At 39.7% G+C, this 10,607-nt stretch overlaps 1 protein-coding gene across 1 annotated transcript in view; it reads left to right on the top strand.

Moving 5' to 3' along the window:
- Nucleotides 1-2,099: 2,099 nt before the first annotated feature.
- The window catches only part of TXNRD1 (thioredoxin reductase 1), a 125,345-nt gene continuing 116,837 nt past the window's right edge, over nucleotides 2,100-10,607 (top strand). The window contains exon 1 of the mRNA XM_074326240.2: nucleotides 2,100-2,327. The gene's annotated coding sequence lies outside the window, so the exon portion shown is untranslated. The remainder of the gene's footprint in view (nucleotides 2,328-10,607) is intronic.

Genomic DNA, 10,607 nt, shown 5'->3' with positions numbered 1-10,607 from the left:
ATTGTTGTTATTATCACTATTTTTCATTTGGAAAAAATTCCGAATTTTGAACTGATTTCTAAAACATCATAGCCGTATTAAATGAGTTACTCATACTTTAATTTCAAAAGCAAAAGTATAAAAACTCTTTCCAAAGACTTTCTTAAAATATTTTATTAATAAAATGTTTAAGCCAATACAAATGTAAAGAAAATAATATAATGAACGCCATGTATCCTTCACTCAGCTTTAACAGTTATCAACTCACAGCTACTCCTTTTTTATCTATACCTTTACCTATCCCCCTACCCCCCAATCCAGTATTATTTTGGGAAAAAAAGAAAAAAACCCAGACATCCTTTTATTTCATTTTTAAATGTTTCATTTATGTCTAGAAAGTGACTCTTTTAAAAAACATAAAAACACAACAAAAAAATTTAATATTTAATTCAAATATCTAACTAATGTTCACATTTTTGTGCTTATTATAGAATTGATTTTTTTTTTTACAGTTTGTTTCAATCAGGATCCAAATCCACTCATTGTAAATGAATATCTCTTAAATGCCGTGTGACCTATAGGTTTTCCCCTTCATTTCTCTTTTTCTTTTGACTTACAATTTTTCTTTTTGAATAAACCAGGTTGTTTGTCCTGTAAAGTTTAGAGTAGTCTGTATTTTGCTACTTTGTCACAGTGCCCTTCTAACACATCCTTTAACACATCCTTCTCTCTTTGGTATTTCCTATGAGTTAACAGATCTAGTTATTTTGATTAGATTTAGATGCAGTTTTTTTTATTTTATTTTTAATTATAGTTAACATACAATATTATATTAGTTTCAGGTGTACAACACAGTGATTCAACATTTATATACCTTACAAAATGATCACCACAATAAGTCTAGTAACCCCATCACCCTACATAGTTATACGATATTATTCCCCATGCTGTCCATTACATCCTTGGGACTTACTTTATAACTGGAAGTTTGTACTTCTTAATCCCCTTCCCCTTTTCAATCCATCCCCCAGTTCCTCCCCTCTAATTGACTTGATTAGATTCAGATGGATTTTTTTTTTTTTTATGCCTCTTTCAGAGGTACCTCCATCGGGATAGGCAACGTCTGGTTGGTTTTCTTTTTGAGATATCTGCAACCATTGATGATTGTTGCCTATACCATCAGTAATTCATTAAAAGTTGAAAAATTGTCATATTCTAATTTTATCATTCTTTTAATAGTTGGAACACTACAAGAAAAACGATGTCCTCATTAATTGTTTGGTTACCCTGAAGTATAGTTTGTATAGAAAAGGCAAGATAAATGCTTATTTCCTTTTATTTACTAGTTTTCAAAATAATGAGTTGGTTCTCTAGTAGCCTTCAACGGTGCATAAAGAATTGTTATTTTGGTCTTAGTTCTTCACAATCTGATTATGCTGACAATTGGATACACAGTTAACTTCTTTTTCTTTCTTTTTAAAAACTTTGCTTTCAGTATTAGATATTGCTTTTTTGTCTTTTAATTTTAGTTTTTATAGTTATATGAAGCAATACATGGTTCCTTAAATCTACAAAACAAGGTGTAATAAAAAAAGTCTCGGGGGGTGGGGGGTGGGAGATGAGGGTAAGGGAGATCAAATATATGGTGATGGAAGGAGAACTGATTCTGGGTGGTGAACACACAATGGGATTTATAGATGATGTAATACAGAATTGTACACCTGAAATCTATGTAATTTTACTAACAATTGTCACCCCAATAAATTAAAAAAAAAAAAGTCTAGCTTTTGTTTCCCTTCTTTACAATCAGTTTCTTCCCTTCCCCTACAGATAGCTGTTCTTAATGGTATATTCTTCCACTGTATTTTACTCTGCCAAATATATATATATATATATATATATATATATATATATATATATATATTCATATCTCCTTTTTATATAAACTTTGGAATATTATACTCACTTTTTTCCATCTTTATCAAAAAATATTTACAGCAAAAAAAACCCCAACCAAAAGCACAAAGCATATTTAAGGTGTGGTGTGGTTGGGTGCTATTTCAATGTTTGCTATAAAAGGTAGGCAGGCCTACAACAGCTCAGAAAAAGCCAAGCCGGCTGCTTTCATCTTCCCACCCAGACAAAATCCATCCCTCAGCCGGGCTAGTTTGAGGTCTGTACAGCGACTGAAATCAGCTGGCTGAACGTGGGAAGCATCCTGGAATGGCGAGGAAATGCAGTTCTTGCCAGAAGCAGTTCCTGTGAGGGAGCATCGGGTGCAAGTTAAATCTTCACATCAGGCCTTTGCGATGGGCTTTAGCATTTGAGGACCCTCCATCTCTCAGAAGGTAGGTGGAGGATCTCGCTAGGTGAACCACATTTGTTGTTTGGCTCTCACAATAACGGCACCTTATGACGAACACTGCCTGGTTGCTCTGTTTTGGTCTTTGTGTACAGACTCAAAACAAGAGTAAGGAGGGAGGTAGATGGCCAGGGCCAGAGGTCAGTGTTCCAGGTCGCGAGCGGGTGGGCGGAGACCGGGGGGACAGTGGGTGGAGCCAGGAGGTGGGTGGGTTTGTGGTCTGGGGGCGGGGCCTGGCGGGAAGGAGGCGGGGCTGGACGCTTGGCAGGAGAGGGAAAGCGAGGCCAACCAGGCTGGGATCGTGTTAAGTGGACCGACCGCCAACCACGTCTCACCGACCCCACGAGCCGAGCCAACGCGGCCCAGCCTTTTCCTGCCGGATGATTCTTACCGTTAAGTCAACTCATCCCCCCCCTCCCCTTGCAGTCCCCAGAACCAGAAGGCCGAGAAGGAGGCCAGAGAGGAGAGGGGAAGGGCAGGTGGCTAGAATAGTTTGGAATACTCTTCCCCTCTTCAAAGCACACGCAGTCTCAGGCTGCTCCTTCCACCAAACGAGGGCCCTCTCTTACTCCTAAGTCTGATTTATTTGCTCAGACTGTCTTTGGTATGTATTTCCCCTGTATTAAAAGTGGCCCCATTTCTAGGATGGAAAGAAAAACATAGTAATTTGACCTCTAGGGAAGGCTCCACCAGTGGCCCTCTCATCGTGTTTCTTGAGGCAGAAAGAGGGCACCATGTAAATGATCGTGGGGCACATTGATTAGGGCACATCCCTATATAGAATTCTATGCTGCCATGAAATAGACTTAGGTAGACTTATATGTACTGCTGAGGAAAGATGTACATAATATGTTGATGATTTCAAAATGAATCAAGTTGCAAAATGATATGTATGCTTGTAAATGTTTTGGAAAAGTTCATAGTAATATGTTGTCAAAAGTTTCTTCTGGGAAGTGGGATTGGAGAGTAATTGTATCAGTGACAATGCTTTGCGTTGCAATGAAAGAAAACCCCAACTCAGAGATTCAGACAATAAGGATATTTATTAACCTATACAACAAGAAATCCTTGGGGAAAGGGACCCTAGGGTTGATTAACTCAGTAGCTCAGGACAGCATTGGTGACCCAGGTTCTTCCGTCTTTCTGCTTTGCCATTCTCTGTGAGTGGGCTTTGTTGTCAGGCAGCTCCTCTCAAGGGGGAGAGGTGCAGTACTCTCAGGAGAAACATCCAAACTTAGTATCCCTAGCAAAGAAGGCCAAAGTCACTGCTAGCCAAAGTCACCTGTCAGAATAGTCCCATGTCTCCCAGAAATAAGTCTGTCTTAGTGTTCCTGCCACATTCCATCACTGGCTAGAAGTAACCCCTGAGAAGCATGGCCTCAGATGCTCAGACACTACAGCAGCCACCAGTCACTGATGCTCCCTGAGCAGAGATCTGAGGGGGGCATTCTCATGACATTGACAAGCATTTTCTTTTTAAGAACAAATGCAACAGCTGACTTCCCCTATGTGTCACATGTCCTTGTCTAAACCATTATGATTGACTTAAAGATAGACCAATCAGGACCATAACCTCAGGCTCCATTAGTGGCCACCTCCCCAGAAGCATGTGGCTATGGGTGGGGGAGGGCTGCAAAAAATCCAGGTTCTGTTAGGAAAAAGAAAGTGGGGAATGAGTGTCAAGTAAGTAACCAACAGCTACAATGGAGGAGAGGGAGATTTTTAATCTGTATATTTTTGTACAGTTTGGATTTTATGAACATGTGTTACTTGTATAATAGTTATTATTTTATTTAGGGCGGTTAAGAGAATGGGACTTGGCATCAAAAAGAAAAGTATTTGATTCCTTCTCTATGATTTATAATCTGTAGCCTTGGGCAAGTAATTTAACATCTTCAAGTCTTTATTATTAAAAAGTTGAAAGTGATACTTAAATTAGAAAAAAAACTACAGAAAACATTAAAGAAATGTGAGTTTCTCTTATGTCCTGGGGAACAAATTATTTGCTATCTGTGAAGATTCAGAAACATATGTGTTAGATTACACCATTTTAGGTTTAGTTATTGGTTTAATATTTCAAAAAACTGGACAAATACAGTTCTTCCATAAGCACATTTTATTTCAAATTGTTGAACTAAAAAGGAAAGTCACAGTGATTTCTTTTTAACAAGTTCAGTAAAATGTTCTTTCATTGCCTCTGAATTAGCTGGTTGTTTGGAATGATAGAATAATATACTTCACAGTAAGTTATGGGGTTTGATTATGAAGTTATGTGGCAATTTTGAAAATACTCTAGTTCTCTTTATGTATACAATTATATATAATCATGGTTCTTCACTGTTTAAAATGAAATCAAAGCCCATTATCTTAATATCACTTTATGATGCCTGCTAAGAAAACTGGAAAGGGGGAACTGTGATTAATTAGAGGAGTATTTCTAGGAGATACTGGAAGTTGCAGAGATGAAGTGGTCTTTAGGATCTACGATGTGAGGTAAGAATTCAGATCTACCCCCAAACTATGCATATGGTGAGATCTTAGGAGAGTCATTTATTTTTGCTGCTTTTAAGTTTTCTTGTTAGAAAGCAAAGACATAATTAAGCTGTTTGAAAATTATACCATATCAGTTATCTATTGTTACATAAAAATTACTCTGAAATTTAGTGTCTTAAAACAACAGTCCATTAAGTTACTCAAAATTTCTTTGGGATCATAATTTGGGCTGAGCTCAGCTAGCTGGATTTTCTGCTGGTTTTGTGTAGGGTCTCTCATGTGATGACAGTCAGCTTATAGATTGGCTGAGAACTGATTGATCTAGGAAGCCTCAGCTGGGATACTCATCGCTACTCCTTTTCCTCCAATAGGCTAGCTCAGGTTTCCTCACGTGACACTCTCAGAGACAAAAGAGGGCAAGCCCAGTGTTCAAGCACTTTTTAATTCTCTGCTTGTATTATGTCTCCCAATGCCCCATTGGTCAGAGCAAGTCACATGGCCATACCAAACATTAGTATGGGAAGGGGTCTACACCCCAGGTTGGCTACAGGAACGCTGACTGAGTGCTGTAACAATCTACCTAACCAGGACATCACATTAATCAATCAGCAAATGTGAAGAATCATAGTATAAATTTTAAAATACCAAATGAGTGACAGTCATAAACCCTGGTAGGTAAGTAGAGCCAGTGCTGTTACTTAGAGTGCATTTAAAACCAACATACCTGAGGGATTTGTGAACACAAAGTGATGTTTATCACCATCTCAAAATTTGCATTATTTTGACATCTGCTTGGCTATAAAATGCCCTCCCCACAGGAAAGGCAATGTGAACAGCCCCACTCAGAACCCAGTTTCATCCTCATCACCTGTCTTGGGAGGTTCTCTGCTCCCTAACCCTTCACTTATTTTTTCATTGCACTAGGAGTCGATTGCTTTCATACATTTAACTCAGTTTGTACATTATAATTATATAAACATTTGTTTGTTGCCCTTCTCCCCTAGAACATTCTACAGAAAGCTCCATGATAACAGGAACCATGTCTGTTTCACTCCCCAGTCTGTAGGGGCATCTAGCATAGGACTTGGCACATAATAGGAGCCTAATAAATATTTATTGAGCAGGCAATGAAATGAAAAGCCACACTTACACAACAAGTACCTCTTGACGTGGTTTCCCAGCACCAGGCATCTTCTGTTCTGAGATTCTGAGAATACAGTGAATTTTCCTGTCCCTTAATGGATGATTCATTCTGTCAATAATTTGCCAGGGGAGGGCAGTAGCTCCTTGCTTCAAACTCTTCTCCATATACATCTTCTGTTAATCAGTTTTTCCCTGAACTGTGGCAGAACCAAATCCCAAGGATTCTACCTGAGCTCTACCACTGCTGCAATCCCACTATTCCTTCGGCAACTGCCTTAGGGGTCTTTGTCACTTCTTGCCAGGACTCCCCACCTTAGCTTCCTAACTGGGCTCCTTGCCAGCAGTCTTACCCAATCCCACCTCACCTTCCCCTCAGCTGCCAGAGATATCATCATAAAAATATTTGAAAAATTAATTCTAGGGTTAAGACCTCCCCTGCTCCCCAAAACCTGGAGATAAGATCAAAGTCCAAACGTTTTGGCATGAAGTTCAAGGCATTTCTTAATCTGCCCTGAGGTCCCTCTCCCAGTTTCTCTGTCATCACCAGCCCCCTTCCTTGCATGCAGTCTCTGCCCCAGCCACAGAGAATGTTCGAGTATTGAATGAAATCTGCCTACCCTTCCAGAACGCCATAATTTGGTGCCAGATATCTTTTTTACCTGGCCTGTCTTCACCTCTCTTCCTTCACCTGGTAATCTCCCTTCTTCTCATCACTCAGAACTTACTCACAATTACATTCTCAGAAAGCCTGTCCAGCCTCCTTTGTTCATACCTCTATTAAAATCCTCATACAGTATGTTGTAAATCTACAGTCACAGCCTGTGCTGCTGCTGTTTCCAGCAAGCAAGAAGACGTGTTGGAAGAGATGGATGAAGGAAACAGGAAAGGAAGAAATTAGAAATGGGGAAAAAGAAAACTCAAGTGTCTCCCACAGTTGGTACCCCATCCCTGACTTCTTACTTCCTGCTGCCTCTCTGTTCCACTGAGCAAATTACTCTGGAAGGCCTTTTGTGGGGAACATCTATTGTGTTTGTCTGCCTGACATCCCTTCCCTTTTCTGGAAACAGCATTCTTCTTTTCTATGGGAAAACCTGCCCCATGTAGTTTGAGTGGGTTTGATCATATCCACCTTGCAAGGGACTCCATTCTCTTGGACATAATGAGTGGTTCAGAATTCGGCCCAGGACCCAACTAAGTGTGACCATTCAAAATCCTCCTCGAGACTTTTCCGCCAAATGGATATGAGAAGATGCTCGCCTTCCTGAGGATACTAGGCTGGGAGGATGTAAGTCTGGGTTGCCAGTGATCATTATGATCTCCATTAGAGAAGACCTGTTTAAAGAAAAGGGAATGTGCCCTGATGATGTCATTTGAGCTCCTGGATCAAGCTGAGCCTGAAGCCACATGGCTTTAGGGGAGCCAATACATTGTCTTTATTTATTCTAGTTCATTTTGGGTTTCTGCCTGTTACAGCTGAAAGAGTCCCCAACAACTATACTTTAAAACCAAAAATGCTTCATTATTATCTCAGCTTTACTCAGAAAAGGTGTGGATTAGATATGAAAAGTAAGGCCGTTCTCTCACAGTATGGGGTATGAAACACAACTGAAGCAGAATCTTTGGGTGAGGAAACTATGGGTCGCTCTAGTCCTTGAGTCAGTTTCTCAGAAAACACCTTCCTTCTTGTCTATAAATGTGGCAAGGAAGTTTCCAGAAATCAGGCAAACCCATTCCCAAATGTAAATACCAAAATTTATATTCCTTTGCCCAAGAGACGCTCTTTTGGCGTAGTTTCTTTTTGGGTTAACACCTTTATTGTTATAGATGCTGTTTGTATAGCTCCGTTAAAGAGCTGGATTAAGAAACCTGGTGCTGCTCATGTTCCAAGTACTAAAGCCAGAGGCAATTCCACTTTTCTTTTTCTCTTCCAATGATTTCAGTGAACCATCGAGTTTGTTTTTATTAATACTCAGTAAAACCTAACATGAACGCTTACTCATAGACCCTTCTATTAAAGCTTATCTCAAGCATAAACGGTGTTTCATGGCTACTGAATAGAAAGAATATGGAATTTGAGAAAGGCCTCACACATTTTGGGGAGTCAGTGGTGCTTAAGGAAGATAAAAAGGGAGAAGTTCAAGAAATGATGGCACTTTCAGATGTCTCTATATGCAGGGCTCCAAAAGACTTTATTTTTATAAGTGTAGAGCATTCCCCTACTTAGAGGATTTTAGAGCAAAGCAAAACCAGGGGCCATTTTTGGGAAAAAAAAAACTAAAAGAGGCAGGATTAACTAGAATCAACTAGCACCAAAAAATCCTGCTTTTGAACCATTTTTGGCAGATCAAAAAAGGCCAATGAACCCTGGGGGTGATGTTGAGAAAGGAGCATAGGTGAAACGTCTGCAAAAATAAAATTAGTTGAACCCTTTCATTTCAGGACAACTTCTCTAAAAGGGTCCATGAGAAACTGTCATCAGGAAGGTGTGTCCAGGAGGCCTGGACAAAGAACACGCTCTGTGATGCTGCTTATTGACCTTCCTTTCTTTTACTCTGTAGCACCTTGAGATCATTGCCTACTCCAAGTAAATAGAACTGTTGTTTTCTTTCTTCTTTCATTTACTTATTCATTTGAGAAATGCTTACTGAGTAGCTCTTACCGGCCAGGCACTGATGAGCAGCTTGTGCGACTCAGAAGGGAGCAGGGGAAGCTGGATTGCAGGACTTCTGTTCTCACCCTCAACTTGTCATCCTTTCTAGCCTGGACTGTTCAACAAATATTTACAATAAAGGCATATTTGTTGCCAGGCACTGTAGGAGGCCCTGGGATACCACAGAACCTGTCATTTCCCCTGGCTGTAACGGTGGCAGTTAGATAGGCTTTGATTCCTAAAGAAGACTAACAGGACCCAAAAGGGGACAGTGTTGCAGAAAAGGCTAACATACAGCCAGAGCACTAAGGTAAGGTAATGCAGGAAGCAGCCAAAGTCTGCATCACGACCAAGGGTCTAGAGACGCCCAATGTGGGCACCAAGTGTCCTCTTTCTGCAGAGCTGAACGAATGCACTTTCGTTTTCAGATCAGGAACCATCAACATGTGCACTGAACACCTTGGAATCAGAGTGTTCAAAATGGAGCCCAGGCCAGGCTTCTTGTACCCTGCTGGTCACCTTGGATATCTTGCTATGTAACCAACCCCAAAGCAGAGTGCCCCAGGGAGTCTCATGGAGACCAGGTGCAAATCATCAATCTCACAGGTATCAACAAATAATGCTGACAAGCAGGTACAAAGGCCCTGAAACTACCTTGGATCCACAATGACAGAGCAACAGGTTAGTCATGGCATTTACTGTCTTGACCAGGGTCCAGTGCAGTGCAGGTGCATCTTTCACCTCAGCAACTCATCTCAGACCAATTCCAGGCCCACAGGAATTAACCCCGAACCCCTCCAAATCATTTGCCATGCTGCACCCAGTAAGGTTTTATTATTTTTTTTTAATAAAACAAAACTTAGTGTGAAAAAACAGAAAATAACAAGAGTTGGTGAGCATGTAGAGAAAACCTTGTGCACTGTTGGTGGGAATGTAAAATGGTGCAACCCCTGTGAGAAACAGTATGAGAAACAGTATGGCGGTTCCTCAAAAATTAAAACAAGAACTACCTTATGATCAGCAATCCCACTTCCGGTATAAATCCGAACGAAGCGAAAGGAGAATCTTCAAGAGATATTTGCACACCCATGTTCATAGAAGCATTATTCCCAATAGCTAAGATGTGGAAGCAACCTAAGTGTCCATTGACAGATAAATGGATAAACAAAATATGTCATCTACATAAAGTAGACTATCATTCAGCTTTGAAAAGAAAGGGAATACAGCAATAGAGAACAAATACACAGAACTACCCCTAGATTTTTCTGTGAGCCTATACATTCCTTTTGAGCTTTCTAATATTTTAAAATTATTTATTTCTTTTTTTCAGTTACAGTTGACATTCAATATTAGTTTACGTTAGTTTCAGGTGTACAGCATAGTGATTAGATATTTACATAATTTATGCCATAATCTCCCTGATTAGTCTAAAACCCATCTGGCACCATATATAGTTGTTGCAACATTATTGACTGTATTTGTCAATAATGCTGCACTTTACATCTCTGTGGCCATTTTGTAACTACCAATTTGTATTTCTTAATCCCTTTTTAAAACTTAACCCAGTTTGAGTTATGGTGGCTTGTATCCAAAAGATTCCTGACAACACAGAACTATATATGCATTATCTCGTTTAGGCTTCATTGCAACTCTGTGAGATAAATTTTTTCCTGTTTTATTTTTAACTGAGGTAAAATTTATATACAGTGAGATGTACAGATCAATACAATTGTCCAATTCAATAGGCCTATGAGGTAATGTTTTACTTAGGACATTTTTAGTTGCAAATAACAGAAACCTATTGAAAGCAGCTTAAGGGAAAAAAGAAGTGGAGGAAATTATTATAAAGACATAGATATATCACATGGAACTTGAGGTCTCTATTGCTGCATAACAAATCACCACAAACTGAGCACCTTACAAAAACACCCATTTACTATCTCCCAGTTCAAGACCGAAATTCAGGTATCAGCCAGGCGG

Source organism: Rhinolophus sinicus, chromosome 1 (genome assembly GCF_057876585.1).
Source record: "Rhinolophus sinicus isolate RSI-liver-muscle chromosome 1, RSI-T2T, whole genome shotgun sequence".
In the NCBI taxonomy this organism is placed as follows: domain Eukaryota; kingdom Metazoa; phylum Chordata; class Mammalia; order Chiroptera; family Rhinolophidae; genus Rhinolophus; species Rhinolophus sinicus.
Note: the sequence above shows the minus strand (reverse complement) of the source record. Positions and strands in the feature narration are given on the sequence as shown.